Source organism: Aegilops tauschii, chromosome 4, assembly GCF_002575655.3.
Source record: "Aegilops tauschii subsp. strangulata cultivar AL8/78 chromosome 4, Aet v6.0, whole genome shotgun sequence".
NCBI classification, from domain to species: domain Eukaryota; kingdom Viridiplantae; phylum Streptophyta; class Magnoliopsida; order Poales; family Poaceae; genus Aegilops; species Aegilops tauschii.
This window is the reverse complement of record NC_053038.3, coordinates 292,410,359-292,433,644: the sequence shown is the minus strand read 5'-3', so window position 1 is coordinate 292,433,644 and position 23,286 is coordinate 292,410,359.

Genomic DNA, 23,286 nt, shown 5'->3' with positions numbered 1-23,286 from the left:
AACTTCTTTCCCCTCCTAGTCCTTTGAACCCTCAACCTAGAACCATGAAGATCCACTGGTCTCCAGTTCAAAAATTTCAAACTACATCAGCTGCAAGTTTGGACCATATTTGGCAAATTTGGTGAACTTCATTCAAAACCTTCTCCAAAAATTCCAAATAAATTCATGCAGCCCCTGGGTGCTTTGAGTGGTCATCTCACCAAGTTACAGCTCCAACAAAATTTACCTCTTTACCAAAACCTACTGTCGAACACCTGCAATGCATGGTCACTGTCAAGTTTCAGTAACTTCAGAGTTTCAGTTCAGTGCTTGCTGTCGTTTTCTTCAGAAACGGGCATCGATCTCGCCAGTACCGCCGCGTCGCCTTGCTCCTCGTCCTCGCCCACTTGTTCCTGCACCGCACGAGCGCCTGGCACCTTGCGGGCGTCGGCGACGGGCAGCAGGAGGTGCGCCGCCCCGTGACCGACGCCGGCGGCGGCTTTGCGGACGCCAGCGGGAGACACGGCGCCGACGACTCCACCCAGCGCCGCCCAAACCACCGGAGCCCACCGCGTGGCCATCCACTCCCCCGAATGCGTGGCTGCTCTCGTCGTGAACCGCAGGGCGCGGAGCGCGCTCTCTGCCGCCGTTGAGCCCGTGCGGTCACCTCACCGTGGGCAGACGCCATTACGCCAGGGCCAGCTCCGTTTAGCTGCAAAACGAGTCCCGTAACATCCACCGATGCTGCCCGACCGCTCAAACCCTCTGCCAACCCACTGCTCCGCCGTAATCGCTCGCCGGAGATTCTCCGTTCACGGCCACCCCGTCGATCTGCCTATAAATAGAGGTCCCGAGCTTCAACTCGAGCACCCACCAGCCCTGCACTTCCTCTAGAGCACGCCTAGCCACTGGAAGAGCCCCGAGGAGGTCTCCTTCCTCGACTCCGGCCGCCGCGACCCGCCACGGGATCCAGCCCGATTCGCCCCCGTGTGTGCTCCGCAGCCTCCATTCTCTTTCCAGTAACTTCACCATGCATCTCTCGTTCTGACCCGCACTTCAATTTGAAGCTTGCAGCCCTCCACCGGAGTTCCCCATCCTCACCCGAGCCGCCGTCCGCCGGAGATAGTGTCGCCGTCGAAGTGGTGCTCCCCGTTGGACGAGTCCACCACCCACCGACGCGGAAGAAGACACCGAAGCTCTTGGTACCCTCCGTTTCTCCTAACTCGCCGTGGTTCGACGCCGGCGTCCACCGCCGTCTTCGGGCGCCGGCGAGCCCTTTCAAACCTGACATGCGGGCCCCGCGTGTCAGCCTCTGTTCTATTTCCCCGAACCGTTTTCTGTTGACGCCTTCGGGCAAAATACGTCTTCTCTCTTGCGCTTGCGCATTTCCAAACGAACCGTTTTCTGTTTTCTCAGTTAAAACCCTGGAACTTTTCTGTTTCATTACAGAAAGGTCCCTGGACAGAAACCTTTATAACTTTTTAATAAAAAGGTATTTTTGAGTGATTCTTTTTCTGACATTCTTAAAATTTTGTCTAGTTTTTTATGGGATTTATTTGGGAAATATTTGGCAAAGTTTCTGTGCATGTGTTGGTTTTCACGTTAGTACCCGTTTCGTGATTGCCATAGGTTCCGGGAGAGGTGACGGAGCCGCGAACTTCGCCGAGCTAGATTCCGACTTCTCCGAACCAGGCAAGCATGTTTGGACATTTGATATGGCAGAAGTTTTGCATGTTCATGTGAAAGTTTGTGTGTGGCATATGAGTGTCAGTAAATATCTCGTTGCTCGTAAGGCAATGACCCGGTTGTTCCGAAGTTGCGATGACCTCTGATGAGAGGTGGCCTAATCATGTAGTGACATGAAGGGCAGCAAGGTGGTACTGTTGTAGCATGCCAGCCTTGCGTCATCCGACTTTCTTCGACGTTAACGTGGTTGGAGCCACGTTATCGATCTTTTCCCGCATGTTCCAAAGTTGCGATGACCTCTGATGAGAGGTGGCCTAATCATGTGGTGACATGAAGGGCAGCAAGGTGGTACTGTTGTAGCATGCCAGCCTTGTGTCATCCGACTTTTCCGACGTTAACATGGTTGGAGCCGTGTTATCGTCCCTTCCCCTTTCCGTGCTACCACATGTCTCATTGCCAGGATACGGTTTAGTAAGTTGGTAACCTCTTTCCGTGTACACACCAAACAGAGAGGCCGGGATGATGGTACCTTGGCCCAGGATTAAAGCCAGTCATTCGGTCAGGGGGCATGGGTGTTTCCGGTTGGGACCGAGAGGGGGGGCACCCCCTTATAGCGCGCGTATAGAAATTTGATCCCATGCTACGCGAGGTTGTAGCCTCCCCGACTCAAGGTTTTTCTTGAATGTTGCCGAGGGTAATCCCTGGCTTCGGATGGTTGAATTGGGTGTGTACTGGTTAGACGTGTTCCTTCCAGAACACCGTAGACGGAACTAGTCCCCGTGACTACTGAAATCCGTTGGCTGTGGTTAAGTACAAACTCTGCAGAGTCAATTCTTTCCAAATCATCGTATCCATGATCAGTAGTGTATACATTATATCATATCTATCCATGTGAAAAACTTGTCCCCGGTGAACAAGCTCAAGGGGTAAAATCTCAGGTTTCATTGTTATTTCAGTGGATGGACAAGCTTTATTTTGTGTCTCATGCTTGTGATAATTTATGTCTCCGAGCTGTTGTAATAATGAAATGTGATATAAGCCCTTTAGGTGACGTCGCGCAGACGTCCGACTGTGGCGTGTACTCGTTTCTCACTTTCGATATAAGCCCTTTATGTGATGTCGCTCAGACGTCCGACTGCGGCATGCACTGCCTTTACTTTCTGTTATAAGCCCTTTATGTGGTGTCGCCCCGGCGCCCGACTGTGGCATTATCATTCCGCATTTTCCGCTCGAGGAGTCTTTCAGACACTCGTTTGGCACCTGTATTATTATTCCGCATTTTCCGCTCGAGGAGTCTTTCAGACACTCGTTTGGCACCTGCATTATTATTCCGCATTTTCCGCTCGAGGAGTCTTTCAGACACTCGTTTGGCACCTGTATTATTATTTCGCATTTTCCTCTCGAGGAGTCTTTCAGACACTCGTTTGGCACCCGTATTACTATTCGGCAGTTTCCGCTCGAGGCGTCATTCAGACCCTCGCTTGGCACCCAGTATTTATTATCTCTATGTCTGATCACACTGGTTAACTTATTCATGTGTTTCATGTTTGCATTTGTTATACCTTATGTCCGAACTGTCTTGCGAGTACTTTCATAGTACTCACCTGGCTTGTTGATTTGGCCAGATGTTGACGAAGGCGATCTCTTGGATGAACAGTTTGATAGCGCATCCGATGCCTAGAGGAGTCCCAGTCAGTCCTGCGTGATCCCGGTTTTTGGTCACTTGTATTGTATACGCTTCCGCCACCCGCAATAAGTCTTCTCGAGTCTCACTCCGACGCTCGAAGAGCTGTAGTCTTCTGGAGACATATCACTCGCCTCGCGGTGATATCTCCACCATCGTCATTATCGTGAGTTAGTAGTCTGCCACCCTATCCGCCGTATTGTTTTATCGGCGTGCATGTAATAAATTGTTGGGTAGTCTCTGCTCAACTTTGTATTATATTTAGTACTCCTGGTATTTTTTTCTTCTGTGACCAATGTATTGTCTATCAGTGAGAAGGAATTCTTCCTCGCTGGTCCGTAACAGGGATTGGTTTCTCAATAATTATTTTATTGAAAAACCGGTCGTGACAAGCTTGGTATCAGAGCCAGGCTGACTGTAGGAAGCCACTAGGTGCGACCGCTAATCAGTGATTAGCGTCTTTTGTGCTTCTTCAGCATTTTGCAATTGTAGCTATTTTCTGTTGGTCATCATAAAATTTATGACATGACTACTCAGAATTTTTGCCTACTTTTGTAGATGGCTGGCAACAGCTGTGAGAATCGAGTGTTCACCAACGTGCCCGAGGGGTTTGTCAAGCTCCTCGTCTCCATCACCAAGCTCGCGATCGGGCCAGCAGCTCGCCCGGAGTTCACCCTCTATCAGCACAAGCTCAGTGACGACGTGTCTATGCACCAGGCTATGGTGCAGTTCAAGGGAGGACGTTCAGCTGCACGCCACTTCCGTTTTGTGGGAAGGGCCATGCCTACGGAGAGGCATGCCATGCAGATGGCTGCGCGGGAGGCGATAGCTCGCCTTCGGGACATCCTTCCTACGATGAAGACTCGTCGCTACCGCTACCTCCCATGCCATGTGCCTTACACCAGCCACTATGCGTTCGCCTGCCATCGGGGAGAGCGAGATGAAGCCATCGAGATGGTTGTGGAGTATCTCAAGGCCCTGGAGGAGTCTTTCGACAACCTCGTAGATGATCTTGTGGCTGCCCGCATGGACTTAGTCCGGGGCGGTCCTGCCAGCAGGAAGGAGCTTCTCCACACGGCGCCGCCTCTGACATTCGTCTCGTCTTCAGCCTCGTATGCACCGGCCGTTTTGGCCACTGCTCGCCGTCTGCCTACCACTGAGGAGTTCGACCGCGTCATCGCTCCTACTCCAGTCAGAGCCGCACCGCCTGCCGCACGCGCTCTACCGCCAGTCGCCCCCGCACCATCACCGCAGCGCAGCGTCGCATGCCAGGAGCCAGCTAGAGAGGAGGAGGTTGATTCTCCTGGACCGCTGAGCCTTTCCCTCGGCAAGGGGAAGGAGAACTTCACCATCTCCGACTGAGAGCACCGAGTAGCCGCGTGTTATGCCTGCTTGTTTGATGTGTTGTTTTTATCTGTACGCTAGTTTGTGTTGGTGTGTTTGCTGCCTTCCGGAGTAGTACGCTAGTTTTAAAGTTGTGAAGCTGGAGGCCACAGTATTCCAGAAGCGCTCGGAGGAACGTATGGATTGGAAATCTGATGCCCCTCAGCAGATAGGGAACGAGACACACTCGTTCCCCCCGGATGGATTGGGGAAATCCTCCGCCTGGGTTCCGCCGTTGAAGGAGGCCAACCCTGCTCGAACAGGAACCAGATCCACAGGAGGGAGAAATCCCTGTGTTTTTAGCTTCACCAGCTGACTATGGGATACGGAGCAATTCTCCCACTCACCTTTTTCTGGGCCGCAGGAATGGGAGGAGTAGCCGGGAATGCTAGACATGTTGGAGTGTTCTTTCCTAGCAATCTTTGAGGATTTTTCCGTGGGATGTCAAATGGATCTGAGATCCAATATCTTTAAATAGACGCTATCCCTCGCGTGGCCGGGGTGTCATGTGCAAAAATACCTTGACCTCCCGCATTTGCTCGACACGTGGAAGCTGAAGTCGTTGACGCACAAAAGCCGAGGGGTACGACATTAAATGGAAGGCCGAATACATTACTTGGAAGTCATCGGTGGAAGAACCCGCCTTGCAATGCCGAAGACATTCTATGCGCCGGACACCTCATCATTGAAGACTGGTTCGGGGGCTACTGAGGGAGTCCTGGACTAAGGGGTCCTCGGGCGTCCGGCCTGTTAGCCGTGGGCCGGACTGATGGGCTGCGAAGATACGAAGACCGAAGACTCTCCTTGGCGTGGAAGGCAAGCTTGGCGATCAAATGTGTAGATTCCTTTCTTTATAACCGACCTTGTGTAACCCTAGATCCTCCCAGTGTCTATATAAACCGGAGGACTTAGTCCGGAGGGGAGATATTCATTACCATAGTCATACAGGCTAGACTTCTAGGGTTTAGCCATTACGATCTCGTGGTAGATCAACTCTTGTAATACTCATATTCATCAAGATCAATCAAGCAGGAAGTAGGGTACTACCTCCATAGAGAGGGCCTGAACCTGGGTAAACATTGTGTCCCCTGTCTCCTATTACCATCGACCTTAGACACACAGTACGGGACCCCCTACCCAAGATTCGACAGTTTCGACACCGACAGCGGCCAACGGCGACGAGAAATTCATGGAGAACTGGTTCCCCATGGCTCTCAAGGATGGTGCTCGCTTGTGGCTCCTAAACTTGCCCCCAGGGTCGATCTCTTCCTGGGATGAGATGCGCGACCGCTTCGTCGCCAACTTCCAGGGCACTCACGACCGCCCTCCAGCCGCGGGTGACCTGCGCCGCATCAAGCCGCAGCCAGGAGAGACCTTGCAGAAGTACATCCAGCGCTTCAACAACGTTCGCCTCAAGATCCCCAAGGTGACGGACGAGGCCATCATTTCAGCGTTCTCTGATGGCGTCCGCGCCGTCAAGATGAAGGAGGAGCTCGCCATCCACGAAGAGCTATGCACGGCCCTGGAGCTGTTCAACATGGTGACCAAGTGCGCAAGAGCAAAGGAAGGGCGCGTTTCCCTCCTCGAGCTCCCTGCTACCGACCCAGAGGAGAAGAAAGCCAAGGCCAAGGACGTGAAGCACAAAGGGGTGGCCGTGCTCGCGGCGGAACCAGACATGAAGCGCGGCCGGGACCACCCCGAGTCGTCCAATAGCAGCTGCCCATTCTGCACCTTCCACAACGTACACAGCCACAACACCAACGGTTGTCAGGAGCTCAGGGCTATCAGAGATGGACGCTTCGGTCGACGCCCCGAGCGCAACGACCGGGGCCACGGCCGAGGAGGAGGACGAGGTGGGGACGCTGGGACGACCGCTTCCCCCGCCAGGAGTGGCGCGACCGGCCTTGTGAGGACCGCTGGCAGGACCAGCCTCGTGAGGGCGCCTCGAGGGACCAGCCGCGCGAGGACCGCCCTCAGGGCAATGCTGGTCTCCCTCCACTGCCGCTACCACCAAGAAGGAATGACGACCACCATCAGGACGAGGGGGCAGGGGCCTTCCAGGAACCCCGCGCTATCACGTTCATCTTGGGTAGAGCTCAGGACCCAGCAACCCAGTGTGTCTTCAAGAAGTTTGCTCGCGAGGTGAACGCAACCCTTCCCAGGCTCGAGGCCACGCGTCCGCTCAGGTGGTCCAAGTGCACCATCACCTTCAGTTCATCGGATCAGCTCAAGTGCGCGGCCACTGCTGGCTCCCTCCCGATGCTCTGCTCGCCCGTCATCAGCAACGTCCAAGTCACCAAGACCCTCATTGATGGTGGCGTAGGGCTCAATGTCCTGTCCGTCGAGACATTAGATAGCCTCCAAGTGCCATACGACCAACTGCAGCCTACCAAGCCCTTCTCAGGGTGACCGATGGCTCTATTACCCCAATAGGGCAGGTCCGTCTCCCTGTCACCTTCGGCCAGCGCGACAACTACCCTACTGAGCTCATCGACTTTGACGTCGCCCACATCCGTCTGCCGTACAATGCCATCCTTGGGTATGCGGCATTAGCCAAGTTCATGGCAGTGACCCACCACGGCTACAACGTCCTCAAGATGCCGGGAAGTGGCGGGATCATCACAGTTCCTTGTGAAGAAAGAGATGCGGTGTGCTCCCTGGAGTGCGCCTTCCAAGCCGCAGCAATCGAAGACCCCGACAGCGAGGGCATCCAGTACCCTCCTGAGGCCATCCCCAAGAATAAGAAGCAACTACTCCACACAGGGCCTCAGGAGAGTGGCGTCTCCAGTGGCGTCGCCTCAGGATCAGCGCCCGCACCTGGGGCGCCTCCCTCCCTCGCATAGGAAGGCGCGCCCGACCCCCTCCTTTGGCAAGGCTCGGGGCCTCCCTTCTGGAGGGCCTCAGACCTAGCCAACATCACGAGGGAGGCGCTCGGGCACCGAGTGGAGGCATGCTTCGCGGCACGCTTCCCTCAAGAGGGAACTGGGCGAGGAGCGCCCGACGCTCAGGAGTTCATCGTCAAGGCCACCCAGGAGCTTAAAGAAGCAAGGACCATACGCGGTTACCGTCGCCCACCTGGCGCATCGACATTCCAGGGCTCAACAGAGCCGCGTCTCAGGAGCGCTTCTGGCCTTCGCGCGTCGGGCGCTGCGAGGGTCCACCTCATAGCTACGTTTGCATGCCAATTGGCTTGCCGAACTTGGCGGCCGCCCACCAGCGTCACCTATGAAGCATCCTGGCAGCCCAGGAGGCCAGGCATCACGCAGTCCTGGCAGAGATGGAGACGGTCCTCAAGGAACCGCCCGAGCACCCAGAGCCTCCAGAGGCTCAGGGCCCTGGCGGCTCATGAGGAGCGGCTCCTTCATCACACGTCTTCGGCTACCCCAACACTCCTTCACCAATGGAACCAGGTGACATTTTCCAAGTTTATTCAGCTGCAAGCGCCCCTCAGGCTGCATGATTCCCGAGTCGCACGGGCCTGCCCCTGTGATATGTATCCTTTTGCATCTTTAGCTTACTCTACTGGGGGCGCCCCTCGGGCTGCATCATCCCAAGGCCGCTCGCGTCCGTCCTAGTGGCATTTATCGTTCTCGCATTTATCTCGTGGCGTTGCCAATATTTTGCCGGAATGTTGATTCATTTCCGTTTCGGCGAGAATTTTGGCATTAAGCATTCTTTTTGGTCCTATTTTTAGGGAAAGTCATGCCAAATTTTTTCTTGGTTCTAAAATATCGTTTTGCTCTACCCCGCAGGCGACCATGGTCCGCATGATGACCGAAGGCATCGTGAATAGGTTTTTGAGGTCCGCGAAGGCCGAGATGCTTCAAAAGAACGAGACGGAGATAAGATGTCCGTGTCGAAGATGCAAGCTGAAGAGCCTTATTGCGGACCCGGAATCCTGGCAGGTGCGGGACCACCTGCTCTTGCGTGGTTTCATGGATGGCTATCGGTGGCAAGGTGATGAAGATGACTACGAAGTCGTCCATGGGGGCCGGGCAAGAAATGAGGAAGGGCAGCAAGACAACCACCGCGGCTCGGGCGGGCGAGAAGACGAAGAATCCCTAGGAGATGATCACGACGGTGATGCTGTACACAGTCATCATGTAGAAGATGCAGGACATGATGATGAGGAAGATGCCGGAGCAGACGACGGGCATGATCATGAAGATGATGATGCCGGCGGAGCAGACGACGCTGGACCATCGATGGGCTGGGTGCTGGACCCTCATATTCAAGAGCTGCTTCTCAAGCAGACGGATAACGCAAGAGCTGCCGCCCGAGAGAAAGCCAAGATGGATCAACTTGAGTTAGACGCGGTTACTCCATTGTATGAAGGATGCAGGCCCGAGGATACCCGCCTGAAAGTAACGCTCATGGCTCTGGAGATGAAGGTAAAACACAAAATGACCGACGCATGCTTCGACGAGAACATGTCATTCTGGCACGAACGTCTTCCCAAGGGGAACAAGTGCCCAACCAGTTTGGAGGAGGCGAAGAAAATCGTGTGTCCTCTGGATTTACCGCACGTGAAATACCATGTGTGCATGAACAATTGCATCATTTATCGGGACAAGCACGCGGAGTCTACCATATGTCCGGTGTGCGGCGTCACTCGATACAAGAAGAGGAAGAAAGCTCCTCGAAAAGTGGTGTGGTACTTTCCGATCACTCCTCGTCTGCAGCGGTATTTCGCGGACCCTAAGGTAGCAAAGCTCCTGCGTTGGCACGCGGATAGGGAGGAGAAGAAGCGAGAAGATGACGCAAATGATCCGGAGATAGATAAAAAAGACAAGATGCTGAGTCACCCTATGGATGCGAGCCAGTGGCAAGCGTTGAACTTCGAAGACCTAGAATTTGGGAACGATCCAAGGAACATCGTGCTGGGCGCGAGCACCGATGGAGTCAATCCGTTTGGCAGCCAGAGAAGCACACATAGCACCTGGCCTGTGTTTGTGTGGATGTACAACCTTCCCCCCGGTTGTGCATGAAGAGGAAGTACATTCACATGAGTATGCTAATTGAAGGACCGAAACAACCAGGGCACGACATCAATCTGTATCTGGGGCTGCTGAAAGAGGAGCTTGACACGCTGTGGAAAACGCCAGCCAATACGTGGGACGCCGCAGAGAAAGAATATTTCCCTATGAGAGCCGCGCTGCTCACGACGGTGCACGACTATCTCGGTTACGGATATGTCGCGGGGCAGGTGGTCCACGGATTTTCTGGATGCGTCAGGTGCATGGATGACACAACGTATCGCCAGCTAGATAGAGATCCCGGGTCTTCGAAAACCGTGTTCATGGGACATCGAAGGTGGCTTCGCGACGATGACCCGTGGATAAAACGCAAGGATCTATTCGATGGTGAAACCGAACCCCGAGGACGCCCGCGTACGAGGAGCGGCGAGGAAATAGACGAGCTGTTGAAAAATTGGAAAGACTGCCCACTGCCGGGAAAGAAGCAAAAGGCGCCAGAGCCGGGAAAGAAGCGAAGGCGCCAGAGCCGCTGCTGAAGGTATGGAAAACGAGGTCTGTTTTCTGGGACTTGCCGTACTGGAAGATCCACCGTGTGCCTCACAGCCTTGATGTCATGCATATCACGAAGAACGTGTGCGAGAGTCTGCTTGGTACCCTGCTCAACATGCCAGAGAGGACCAAAGATGGGCCGAAAGCAAGGGCAGACTTGAAATCAATGGGCATCAGGCAGGAGCTTCACGCTATATATGATGATGATGATGAGGCGAAGCAGGACACGGAAAGTCGTCGCAAAGGCAAAAAGGCCAAGAAGACCGGAAATGAATACCCTCCCGCGTGCTTCACTCTAAGTCAGGAGGAGATCGAGCAGTTTTTCACCTGCCTCGTAGGAGTAAAACTTCCTTACGGTTACGCGGGGAAGATAAGCAGATACCTAGACCTAGCGAAGCTGAAGTTCAGCAGGATGAAGTCTCACGACTGTCACGTGCTGATGACGCAGATACTTCCAGTTGCAATCCGTGGGATCATGGACGCGCACGTCCGTGAAACGCTATTTGGCCTATGCAACTTTGTCGACGTCATCTCTCGAAAGTCTGTTGGCGTGAGGCAACTCAGAAGGCTACAGGAAGAGATCGTGGTGATAGTATGCGAGCTTGAGATGTACTTCCCGCCCGCATTCTTCGACGTTATGGTGCATCTGCTGGTCCATATCGTGGACGATATCATCCAACTCGGGCCGACGTTCCTGCACAGCATGATGCCATTTGAAAGGATGAATGGTGTCATCAAAGGATACGTTCGCAACATGTCACGTCCGGAGGGAAGCATAGCCAGGGGCTTTCTGACCGAAGAGTGCATCTCCTACTGCACGAATTATCTAGGCATCGAGAACCCCGTTGGTCTGCCCGTCAACAGGCACCTCGGCAGGCTCGCTGGATGGGGTCACCGTGAGGGTCGCCGCGAAATGCATGTCGACTTCGAGGGTCGACTCGCCGACTTTGAAAGAGCAAACCTAGTCGCGCTACAACACATAGACGTGGTCGATCCTTGGGTGGTAGAGCACAAAACCTTTATTAAGAAGACGTACAATGACCGAGGCCAACAGAGGACGGACGGAGATATACTCAAAGAGCACAACTCGTGTTTCACGCGTTGGTTCAAGCAGAAGCTTCTGTCGTACCCTTTACATGAGGATTCTTCCGCGGAAGAACAACTCATATTCGCCTTGTCACAGGGCGCCGAGCACAACCTGATGACCTATGAGGCGTACGATATCAACGGCTACACATTCTACACCGAGGCCAAGGACATGAAGAGCGATGGTTATCAGAACTCCGGGGTAACGATGGAATCCTACACCGGTAACGACAAGGACAGATACTACGGAAGGATCGAGGAGATCTGGGAGCTGAGCTACGCTAGAGAGAAGGTCCCGATGTTCCGTGTCAGATGGGCCAAGAGCGTCCTAAAAGAAGACCGGTATTTCACCACCATGGTTATACCCGAAGCCAAATCCAAGACCGCAGGCGCAAACGTCACCGCGAAAAAGGAGCCATGGGTACTGGCTTCCCAAGTGGACCAATGCTTCTTCATTACCGACCCGTCAAAGCCCAGTCGTGTTGTCGTGAGGAGAGGCAAAAGGAAGATCATCGGAATGGATGGAGTAGCCGATGAGCAAGACTTCGACAAGTACGGCGACCCGAGAATCGAACATGACGACGATGATGAAGTAACAGCATACACCACAAGAAGAAGCAGGACCACCCTACCTAAAGGACGTCCGTTCCACAGAAGAACTCCATTTGCGAAAAAGAAGGGCAAGAAGATTGTGAACAGATAGCTAGCTAAGATCGATTGTATTTAAATCGTAGCCTTCATTTCTCGATTGTATTTCATGGGCACCTTTTGAACTATCATGAATATTTTTAAATTTCATGGACACTCGATCTCGATCCCCCTCCATCTCGATCGCTATCCCACCTCGCCAGATCCGGTCCCCCTCACCGCCGAGCACCCCCCGGTCCACCGGCCCCCCGCACCCCGCGCACCCTCCCCCGCTCCACCGGCATTACTGTTTGATGATATTTAAAAAAAATTATTACTATCTTATAAAAAAATATTACTGTTATGATTTAAACAAGTTTGAACATATTTAAACACAAATAAATATCAAACAGCATTTTAAATGCATAAAAAAATTGTGGAGCCTGGGAATCGATCCCAGGACCTCCTGGTGTGAGAACTGGCTGCTGACCAGTCGAGCTAGTAGAGGGAACTTGGTGTGGATCAGGTCAGGTGGAAGATAACTTGTTGGCTCGAGCAGAAATCAAAAAAAAATACTAATGGCGCACCAGGGTGAGGTGCGCCATTAGTATGGATGTACATCCTGGTGCGCCATTAGTATGGATGTACTTATGGCGCACCAGGGTGAGGTGCGCCATTAGTATGGATGTACCTGTTGGAAGATAACTATCCCCTCTCTCTCCCTCGCCCTCGCCCTCGATCCCCTTCCCCTCTCCTCTACCGACGCCGCTGCCCCGCCGCCGCGACGCCGCCCCGTCGTCCTCGTCTCCGCCCCGACGCCGCTGCCCCTTCCCCTCTCCTCTCCCGACGCCCCGACGCCGCTGCCCCTTCCCCTCTCCTCTCCCGACGCCGCCACCCCCGTCGTCCTCGTCCTCGCCCTCCTCTTCTGCGCCACCGCTGCGCCGCTCCGACCTCCTCCTTGTCCCCTCCGGCCTCCTCCGCCTCCTCAGGTACTGCCCCCACCTCTCCCTCCCCCTCCGGCCTCCTCCTTCCCCTTTGTAAATTTTAGGGTGTAGGGTTTGACTCTGAAGCTTTGTATTCTGGCAGTCAATTGGATGCATCATGCCTTATCCAAACGCGCCTGCAATTGCTCCCCACACAGATTACTTCCATAATGCAGCATAAATTTGTTTCAGTAACCCTGTAGTGCACTTTTTTTGGAACCGTCTGTTGCCCAGTTGCTGTAAACTCTTAGAAATTATCACATAGTCTACTGTTGAAGTGCAGCTAGATATTGGTGAAAATGAACCATCATAAAAATCTGTAGTAGCTACTATAGTGAAAAAATACAACCAATGTTCTTTGCACTCTTATATATGTTAGCAAGCTCTTTTATTCTACTTAAGTCAAAATTGAGCACATCATCAAGTTGTGTATTTTTTTTTCAAGTACCTGCACAAAGAGACACACAGGGAAAATATGGCTTCAGAGCAACAAAAGATCAAATGAAGCCCTTGTCCATGTCCAGAACTAGTTATATTGAATTTTGATGCTTCACCTAACATCTGACCACTTTATGTGGTCTAGGCGTTTACTGCATGAAGAAAAATAATCATGACTTTGTGCAAGACACTGACTGAAAATGGGTGTAGCTACACCCGGTAGTAGGATGCATTTTCCCGGTAAAAATAATCATGACTTTGTGCAAGACACTGACTGAAACTGGTTATGAATATGTATATATATATGAATGTTAAAGAGGAAAATCATGAAGGGTAGCTGCCAAGAATTTTAGATGACAAATTCATACTTTTTAACAAATTCATAACCAGTTTTGTATACGGCTGCATGACATCATATAAAAATTTTCCCATATAAAATAATACAAAGCATGTTGTAAATATAGCAGCTCTGTTCCTTTTGTTGTAATGCCTAATGCCTTCATATTCTACTTGTATCACTGTATCATTGTAGCAAAAGTACAAGGATCAGATCACCTGGGCATGAAATGGTTCCAGAAACCAAAAGCCTGTTGTAAATTATAGCAGTTCTCTGTGTTTTTGTGTAATGCCTAATGCCTTCTCTGTGTTTTTGTGCATAAATTTTAGGGCAAATCTAGCACAGTTAGCAAAGTTAGAAATCATTTAGGAAATTAGGGTAGTAGCAAAAACAGTAGCAATTTAAAAAATAGTACCAAAAAAATTAGGTATAAAAACAGTAGCAAATAAAAAATATTAGCAAATATAGCTAGGGTAATTTTGTTTAGGTATCAAAAACAGTAGCAATTTTAAAAGAATAGTAGCAATTTTAAAATAGTAGCAAAGAAATTAGGTATAAAAAGAGTAGCAAATAAAAAAAGAGTAGCAAATATAGCTAGGGAAATTTTGTTTAGGTATAAAAACAGTAGCAAATAAAAAAAAGCAGTAGCAAATTAAAAAACAGTAGCAAAAAATTAGGTATAAAACAGTAGCAAATATAGCTAGGGCAATTTTGTTTAGGTATAAAAAACAGTAGCTACAATTTGTAAAAAGCATGAGCAACTGATCTGATTCATCTCATCCTCTCTCGATCTGCAGGATACAAGTGGAACAAGGCAGGGGCGTAGGTGCTTGCTACTCAGGCACGGCGGCAGAGCCAAGCACACCCTCCTCTCCCAAGGTACCAACCCCTCTTCCTCTCCCCCTGTATATACTGCTGTCCAGTACATTTTTTTGCTCAATTTGCCGCTGTCCAGTACATCTTGTTAAAATTGCTGCTGACCAGTACATCTTTGCAATATATGGTGATGTGTACCATTCTTGATAGGATGTATCAATTGTAGTAGATGATCAAGAAGATGTATAGAAAAGAAAAATGATGGTATACTTGTCCACCCGAGAGGCCCTTGAGTTTGCCGGAATGTCGATTAACTTCCGTTCCGGCAAATTCGAGTACTCCCTATGTCCTATTTTCAGCAAAGGTCATGCTGAAATTTTCCGTGAATTTTAGCATGACTTTGCTAAAAATAGGACATATGGGGTACTTGTGACTAATGCATGGGCCGGGGTATCTTAGTAGGTAATTAAGTAGGATCAAGTGCCCCGGCGTACTTGTGACTAATGCATGGCTTTTAGGGTGCCTCGGTGTCGATAAAAACCGAAATGATGAAAGCTTAGGCTTTTAGGGTGCCTCGGCGTCGAAAAACCCTCAATGATAAAAGCTTAGCTTTTAGCATGCCTCGGTGTCGACAAACCCTAAATGATGAGATCATGATCTTGTTCCTTGACAATAACCAACTTTTTGACCAAACTTTGTTCCTATTTAGAGAGAAACATGGCCAACAACGATGAGGCCGGGGGTTCAAGCGTCAAGCCATTCTGGAAGCTGTCCCAGGAGATGGAGGAACAACCTCACTTGTATGAGGACGCCGCCTTCCCCACCGATCCTGAGACCACTGATGGTACCGCCGAGGATGACCCCACTGATGCCACCACTGATGGTGCCGCCGAGGATGCCACCACTGATGATGGCGGCGCACGCACAGATGGCAGCCAACCGAAGAGGCAACGGAAGGATCGGTGCCCGACCGTGCTCCGCACCCTCAAGGAGGAAGTTACTGAAGTGGACTCCGACGGGAAACCAACGGCGCCCGAACGAATAGTCAAGGGGTACTCGCTTCAGCTCGGGTGCATTCTCCGGAGCACCGTCTCGATCAACACCGAGAACCTGAGGCATCCTGACCGAGGGAATTTGCGCAACCTCCTCTTCACGAAGCTGCACGAACGATACAAGTTCCCCGCTGAATTTGAAAACACAAGCCTCAAAGGGAATAAAGTGAACAATGCTGCCCTCACGAAGATGAGCAAGGCCCTGTCTACTTGGAAAAGCAAATTGAAGAGAATGATCGAGAAAGGTGAGAGTTATGAGAAGATCAAGGAGAAAAATCCTTCGATCACCGAAGATGACTACAACGACTTCAAGATCAATTGCTCGAGCACCGCAAACTTCGAATCAAGTAAGTGGGGGAAAGAAATGTGGGAGCTGAACTTAGGGGAACACACACTCGGTCCCGGCGGTTACAGAGTGGCGGAGCCTATATGGGACAAGGAGGAGGCGGACCGTGCCGAGCAAGGCCTACCGGCCCTCGTCGATAAATACGGTGACAAGCAGACCAGGAACTTTGTCAGGGCCCGGTACAAGAAGGACCCGAAAACAAAGGAGCTTACCACGGATCCGAAGACCAGGGCGCTGGAGCTTGTTCTGGTAAGGAATACACCCCCTCGTAATTAGCTCCATATGGTTGCATTCTAATTAACGAAGCCAAATTTCTAAATGGTTCACATTCCTTCCGCAGGCGATTGAAAGCAGTAGCGCGGGGTCGACTAAGAGCAACCCTTGGGACACCAGTCTAAATAGGGCATTGAATGTAATGAAGAACAATGATAAGCTCAGTAAGCCGACGTCAGCTGGTCGTGTGGCCGGCAAAGGCTTGTCGAAAAAATGGCCGTCATACTATGACACTGCTGGGCGAAAGGATAAAAAGACCAGCTCAGAAAGCCAGGCGCGCCAGGTTCAAGAACTCAGGGCACAGGTGGCGCGGATTCCGGAGATTGTCCAAGAGCAAGTGCAACAACAACTCGGAGCGACAATCACCGCCATTGTAGCTACCTTGATCCAGGGGATTAGTGCGTGGATTGCGGGCGGCCAACAGGGGCCGCCCCCGATTCCTAGCTTCACGACCAGCAACTCGCAGAACGCGATGGCGGGGCCATTGGTGTCTCCGGCGGAGGCGGCATTGGTGTCTCCGACGCCGGCACGGGAGCTTAATGCACCCGGGTGTACGCCGGCCGGCACCTCTTCAGCAAGCGGCCCCTCCGTCAACTGCACGCCCGCCGTTGGCGGTGCCTCGACATTAGCCGAGCTCGACGCCATCATCACGGTAACTAATTAAGCCTCTCTCCGCCGAGGACTTCATCTCCTTGCCTTTGACTGGGCATCCCTAACGCCCTACATGTTTTCGCAGGGCGCCGCCGACGTTCCGTGCACTCTCCTGCACTTCGTGAACAACGAGTTGGTCGATGTCGCCAAGGGGAAAATCGTTCAACCGGGCAACCCCTTGTTCCACGGTACCCAGATGCCACCCAACTTGTTTAGGGTTCAACTGGTTCGGGTGCTGCCAGGCTGCGACGAGATGTTACCTCCGATTCGACCCATCGGGGCCGACGATGATGACGTGATGAACCTCAGCGCCTGCCTGAGCTGGCCCCTGATTTGGCCGAAGAGCCAGATTCGTTTGGGGGCGGGGGACACCACCCCAAAGACAACACCGCCAGTCGTGCCGGCGCCAAGTCGGCCCCATGGCAAGACCGCCGCAACGGTGCTGGACATCCCTATGCCACTGGATCCAAACATGCATATGGCACAGGATCAGAATGACGACGACGACGATACATTTGCCAACGTCGATCAGTACTTTGCCGATCATGGGGACGGTGGCGACTTCATGGGGCCTCCTTCTCAAGAACCCAACCCAGCAAAAGACGTGTGCGATCTAGCTGGTACCGCGGAGAAGCCAAGTTGCAACAGGAGCACCGTCTCGATCTCCGGAGCACCGTCTCGATCAACACCGAGAACCTGAGGCATCCTGACCAAGGGAATTTGCGCAACCTCCTCTTCACGAAGCTGCACGAATGATACAAGTTCCCCGCTGAATTTGAAAACACAAGCCTCAAAGGGAATAAAGTGAACAATTCTGCCCTCACGAAGATGAGCAAGGCCCTGTCTACTTGGAAAAGCAAATTGAAGAGAATGATCGAGAAAGGTGAGAGTTATGAGAAGATCAAGGAGAAAAATCCTCCGATCACCGAAGATGACTACAACGACTTCAAGATCAATTGCTCGAGCACCGCAAACTTCGAATCAAGTAAGTGGGGGAAAGAAATGCGGGAGCTGAACTTAGGGGAACACACACTCGGTCCCGGCGGTTACAGAGTGGCGGAGCCTATATGGGACAAGGAGGAGGCGGACCGTGCCGAGCAAGGCCTACTGCCCCTCTTCGATAAATACGGTGACAAGCAGACCAGGAACTTTGTCAGGGCCCGGTACAAGAAGGACCCGAAAACAAAGGAGCTTACCACGGATCCGAAGACCAGGGCGCTTGAGCTTGTTCTGGTAAGGAATACACCCCCTCGTAATTAGCTCCATATGGTTGCATTCTAATTAATGAAGCCAAATTTCTAAATGGTTCACATTCCTTCCGCAGGCGACTGAAAGCAGTAGCGCGGGGTCGACTAAGAGCAACCCTTGGGACACCACTCTAAATAGGGCGTTGAATGTAATGAAGAACAAGGATAAGCTTAGTAAGCCGACGTCAGCTGGTCGTGTGGCCGGCAAAGGCTTGTCGACAAAATGGTCGTCATACTATGACACTGCTGGGCGAAAGGAGAAAAAGACCAACTCGGAAAGCCAGGCGCGCGAGGCTCAATAACTCAGGGCACAGGTGGCGCGGATTCCGGAGATTGTCCAAGAGCAAGTGCAACAACAACTCGAAGCGACGATCACCGCCATTGTGCCTACCTTGATCCAGGGGATTAGTGCGTGGATTGCGGGCGGCCAACAGGGGCCGCCCCCGATTCCTAGCTTCACAGCCAGCAACTCACAGAACGTGATGGCGAGGCCATTGGTGTCTCCGGCGGAGGCGGCATTGGTGGCTCCGATGCCGGCACGGGAACTTAATGCACCCGGGTGTACGCCGGCCGGCACCTCTGCAGCAAGCGGCCCCTCCGTCAACTGCACGCCCGCCGTTGGCGGTGCCTCGACATTAGCCGAGCTCGACGCCATCATCACGGTAACTAATTAAGCCTCTCTCCGCTGAGGACTTCATCTCCTTGCCTTTGACTGGGCATCCCTAACGCCCTACATGTTTTCGCAGGGCGCCGCTGACGTTCCGTGCACTCTCCTGCACTTCGTGAACAACGAGTTGGTCGATGTCGCCAAGGGCAAAATCGTTCAACCGGGCAACCCCTTGTTCCACGGTACCTAGATGCCACCCAACTTGTTTAGGGTTCAACTGGTTCGGGTGCTGCCAGGCTGCGACGAGGTGTTACCTCCGATTCGACCCACCGGGGCCGACGATGATGACGTGATGAACCTCAGCGCCTGCCTGAGCTGGCCCCTGCTTTGGCCGAAGAGCCAGATTCGTTTGGGGGCGGGGGACACCACCCCAAAGACAACACCGCCAGTCGTGCCGGCGCCAAGTCGGCCCCATGGCAAGACCGCCGCAACGGTGCTGGACATCCCTATGCCACTGGATCCAAACATGCATATGGCACAGGATCAGAACGACGACGACGACGATACATTTGCCAACGTTGATCAGTACTTTGCCGATCATGGGGACGGTGGCGACTTCATGGGGCCTCCTTCTCAAGAACCCAACCCAACAAAAGACGTGTGCGATCTAGCTGGTACCGCGGAGAAGCCAAGTTGCAACAGGCGTCGTCTGCAGTTCAGCTCTCAGGAGACGCCTCCAGCTGCCGACTTCACCGAGCCTCAGATAGGCGAGGTGCCAAATATGATCAGCCCCAACACACTCAAGAAGGCGGTCTATGAGCAGAACTCGGTCCCATTACAGGAGATCAAGAAGAAGGCACGCAAAAGAAAGACTAACAAGGGTGCGGACCAGCCGGCACCGAGTACGATCCGTGCTCAGGACGGGCCACCTTCAACTGCGGATATCTCGAGGAGGGTGCATGTGGCGGGTAGGCCGATGCTACCGAGAAATATGCTCGATGCTGCAACCGGTGCTATGCGGAGTCTGCATGACAGTGTTCTTTCTTTGGAGAAGCGGCGTCTTCGAGAGAAGGATGTGGCATACCCGGTTTTCGCGGCCAAGGTGCCAGAGGGCAAGGGCTTTGTGGATAACTCCATCGGGGGTACGATCGTCCTGCGGTTTGATGACATCCACGCTATGTTGAACCTTCATCCGCTGCACTACACCTTCGTTCGGCTATTTTCGCTGAGTATGGAGATGCGGATCATTCGCGACAAGACCCCGGACATCGTGATAGTCGACCCCTTCTACATGCGTGCCAAGATCTTGGGCAGCGCTGGGGACCGGCAAGTCGCGAGTTCTTACCTCGAAGGCGTCATTCTGGCAAACCAAGATAAGGATAACTTCCTCGTGCCTTACTTTCCCGAGTAAGTCCTCCCCTCAACCGCCCCGTAACATATGAATTCTTAGATTTCGATTGTTTTTCTTTTAACATTCCGTGTTTTCTGCAGTGACACACATTGCACGCTCATCCTCCTAAGCCCCAAATATTCCATGGCCACGTATTTCGACCCGGACCGTCAGTCGAACGTAGACTACACAAATGTCAAGAAGGTTCTTGATGATGTTCTCCCCGGCTACGTCAAATCTGGAGGCACCTTCACCAGGCCTATTCGTAAGTACGGCAAGCACGTGTTCTCCCACAATACGACGTTCTGCTGTGTCAAGCAGCCGCCTGGCGGTCAGAAGGGTGCCTACTACGCCATCCATCACATGCGGGCGATCGTACGGGACCATCATCAACTACTGCTACCGAGTAGACTCAAAGATTGGGCCGCGAGCGTGTCGGCAATCCAGGACGCGGACGTCAGACAAGAATTCTTTCGCATCCAGTCGGAGTTTGCGGAAATCATCCATCAAGATGTCCTTCGTACCTCGGGGCAGTTCTACCTCAGAAATCAACCGTCCAACAGTGACATCGACACAATCCTACAAATGCAGGCTGACAACGCCCGTTGTTTCATGACTCCCACGATAGACGGCGGCTTCATCCACGCTCCGGTCCCTTGAGTCGAGTCAAAAGCAGTGATGCTGTGTCTAGTTCTGAAACATCGATTGGCTCATGTTGTAATTAAACTTTAATGAACTTGTAGTATGTCTCTTTGGTTTCGAGAGTCCTTCAACTTAGATGTAATCGATGCTATTAATGTCTTGCTTTTCTCTTCCAATCGTTCTGTTGCATACTTATATATTGCTTATGTATTGTCTGTGAATTGGTACTAACGTTTCGTTTGGCTACTGCATAGCGATGCCGTGGTATGTCGTGTACAAGGGTAAGGTTCCCGGAGTCTACGACGACTGGGAGGAGTGTCGGAGACAGGTTCACCGATTCAGCGGTAACAGTTACAAAGGGTACGCCACTAGGGCCGAGGCCGAATCTAGATACGCCCGCTATCTAGCGGGAGAGGGGAGGGAGCGTTGGAGGAACCGGATGAAGACGAGTTTCATCGTGATGATGCTCATCGTGATGACCGCAGCTCTCTTCTATGTGATGGTAGTTTAGATGATCGATATCGACTTGTAATGTGAAGACAAACTCGCGGTCTCGAGACTTGTAATATAATGTTCTATCTTTGTTTGGTCTTTTCAATTCGGAGACTAATATGATGAATTGTATTCGGAGACTAAAATGATGAATTGTATTCAGAGACTAATCTTCTATTGTATTCGATGAATCTGTTGTTGATGTGTGCTGTCTATATTTTGTCCAATTATACATTTTGTAACCTGTGCAAAAAACAGAAAATAAAAAAATAAAAAACCCTAATATTCATACTAATGGCGCATCACATCATAGTGCGCCATTAGTATGCCAAAGGATACTAATGGCGCATCACTAAACAGTGCGCCATTAGTATGCCGAAGTTACTAATGGCGCATCCTGTTGTTGTGCGCCATTAGTATGCCAAAGCACCTGGGTATACATGGCCCCCTGGGAGGCATACTAATGGCGCACTGTTGTATATACTAATGGCGCATCTGGGGTGCGCCATTAGTATACCAGATACTAATGGCGCACTAGTGGTGCGCCATTAGTAAAATATACAAATGGCGTGCTACTAATGGCGCACCACTAATGCGCCATTAATGGCCAAATTAGGTGCGCCATTAGTAGGCCTTTTCCTAGTAGTGCCACCATTGTGGTGTAATACCCTACTCCAGTGTCGTGTGGTGGATTGCCTCTTGGGCAAGGGATGAACAATACAAAGGGAAGAACAACTTCCTGAGGTGAGGTGTTCTTGTGCTTGGTGGGTGTGAGGATGATCTAATCGGTTCTCCGCCCCTTGCTACTATGGTGGCTAGTCCTATTTATAGAGGCCCTGGTCCTCTCCCCCAAATATTGAGTGGGAAGGGAGCCAACAACGGCCAATTTGAAGGGGGACAACTAGTACAAGCTTGTAACACCCCGGATGTAACTTGCCATATTTGTAACTCCGACTCTTGCCATTTCCGGCTATGTGTTATGATTTTCCCTCCGTTGTCGGGTTTTGTCTTTCGTTTTGTATTTTGTCATGTCATGCATTTTCATATCATGTCATCATGTGCATTGCATTTGCATACGTGTTCGTCTCATGCATCCGAGCATTTTCCCCATTGTCCGTTTTCCAATCCGGGGCTCCTATCTACTCCGTTGCACCACTCTTGTTTTCTTTCGTGTGCGTTGTCAAACTTTCTCGGAATGGACCGAGGCTTGTCAAGTGGCCTTAATATACCACCCGGAGACCACCGGTCAAGTTTCGTTCCATTTGGAGGTCGTTTGGTACTCCAACGGTTAACCGGGCATCCGCAAAGTCCATTTGAGTGTCCAGCAAAACCCCCTCTAAAACCAGCCCAAAACCCACCAAACTCTCTTCCATGCTCTAGGTCGTTCGATCACAATCGTGTGGGCGAAAACCGCACCTCATTTGGAGCCTCCTAGCTCCCTCTACCTATTAATAAGTGAGCATCCCGAAATACATCTACAGTCCAAACCCTACCTTCTTCCACCTCGCGCCCGGACAAAATCCCCCGCCGCCGGCGAATCCCGTCGCGCCATCTGTCCCTGCCGCCGCCGATCCCGCCACGGGCCCGCGAGCCCAGATCCGGCCCGCGGGGCCCGAACCCCGCCGCCGCCCGAGGCGCCTGGCCCGCGCCGCCGCCGCGCCCGGTCGCCGGCGCCGCCACTCGCCGCCTCGGGCCGCGCCCCCTCCGCCGGAGCCCGAGCCCCGGCCGGCCTCCCTCTCCTCCGCCGGCGCCGCCACCCCGCCTCCTCTCCTTCCTCTCCGCCGGCGAGCAGCACCACCGGAGCTCCGGCCAGCCCGAGCACCACAATCCTGATCCAGATCTCGGTAGCCCCGTTGACTTTCTCGTGCCCATATATTTTCTAAGTAACTGATTTTCTCAGCAATATGCCTCTGTTCGTGATGCCATAACTCCGTGCATGTAGCTCCGATTCGCGCGTGTAATATGTAAAATTGTTCGTCTCGTGATGCTCTACATTTTGTTCAATTGCACTATGTTCATTAGAGGTCATCTTGATGCCCAAA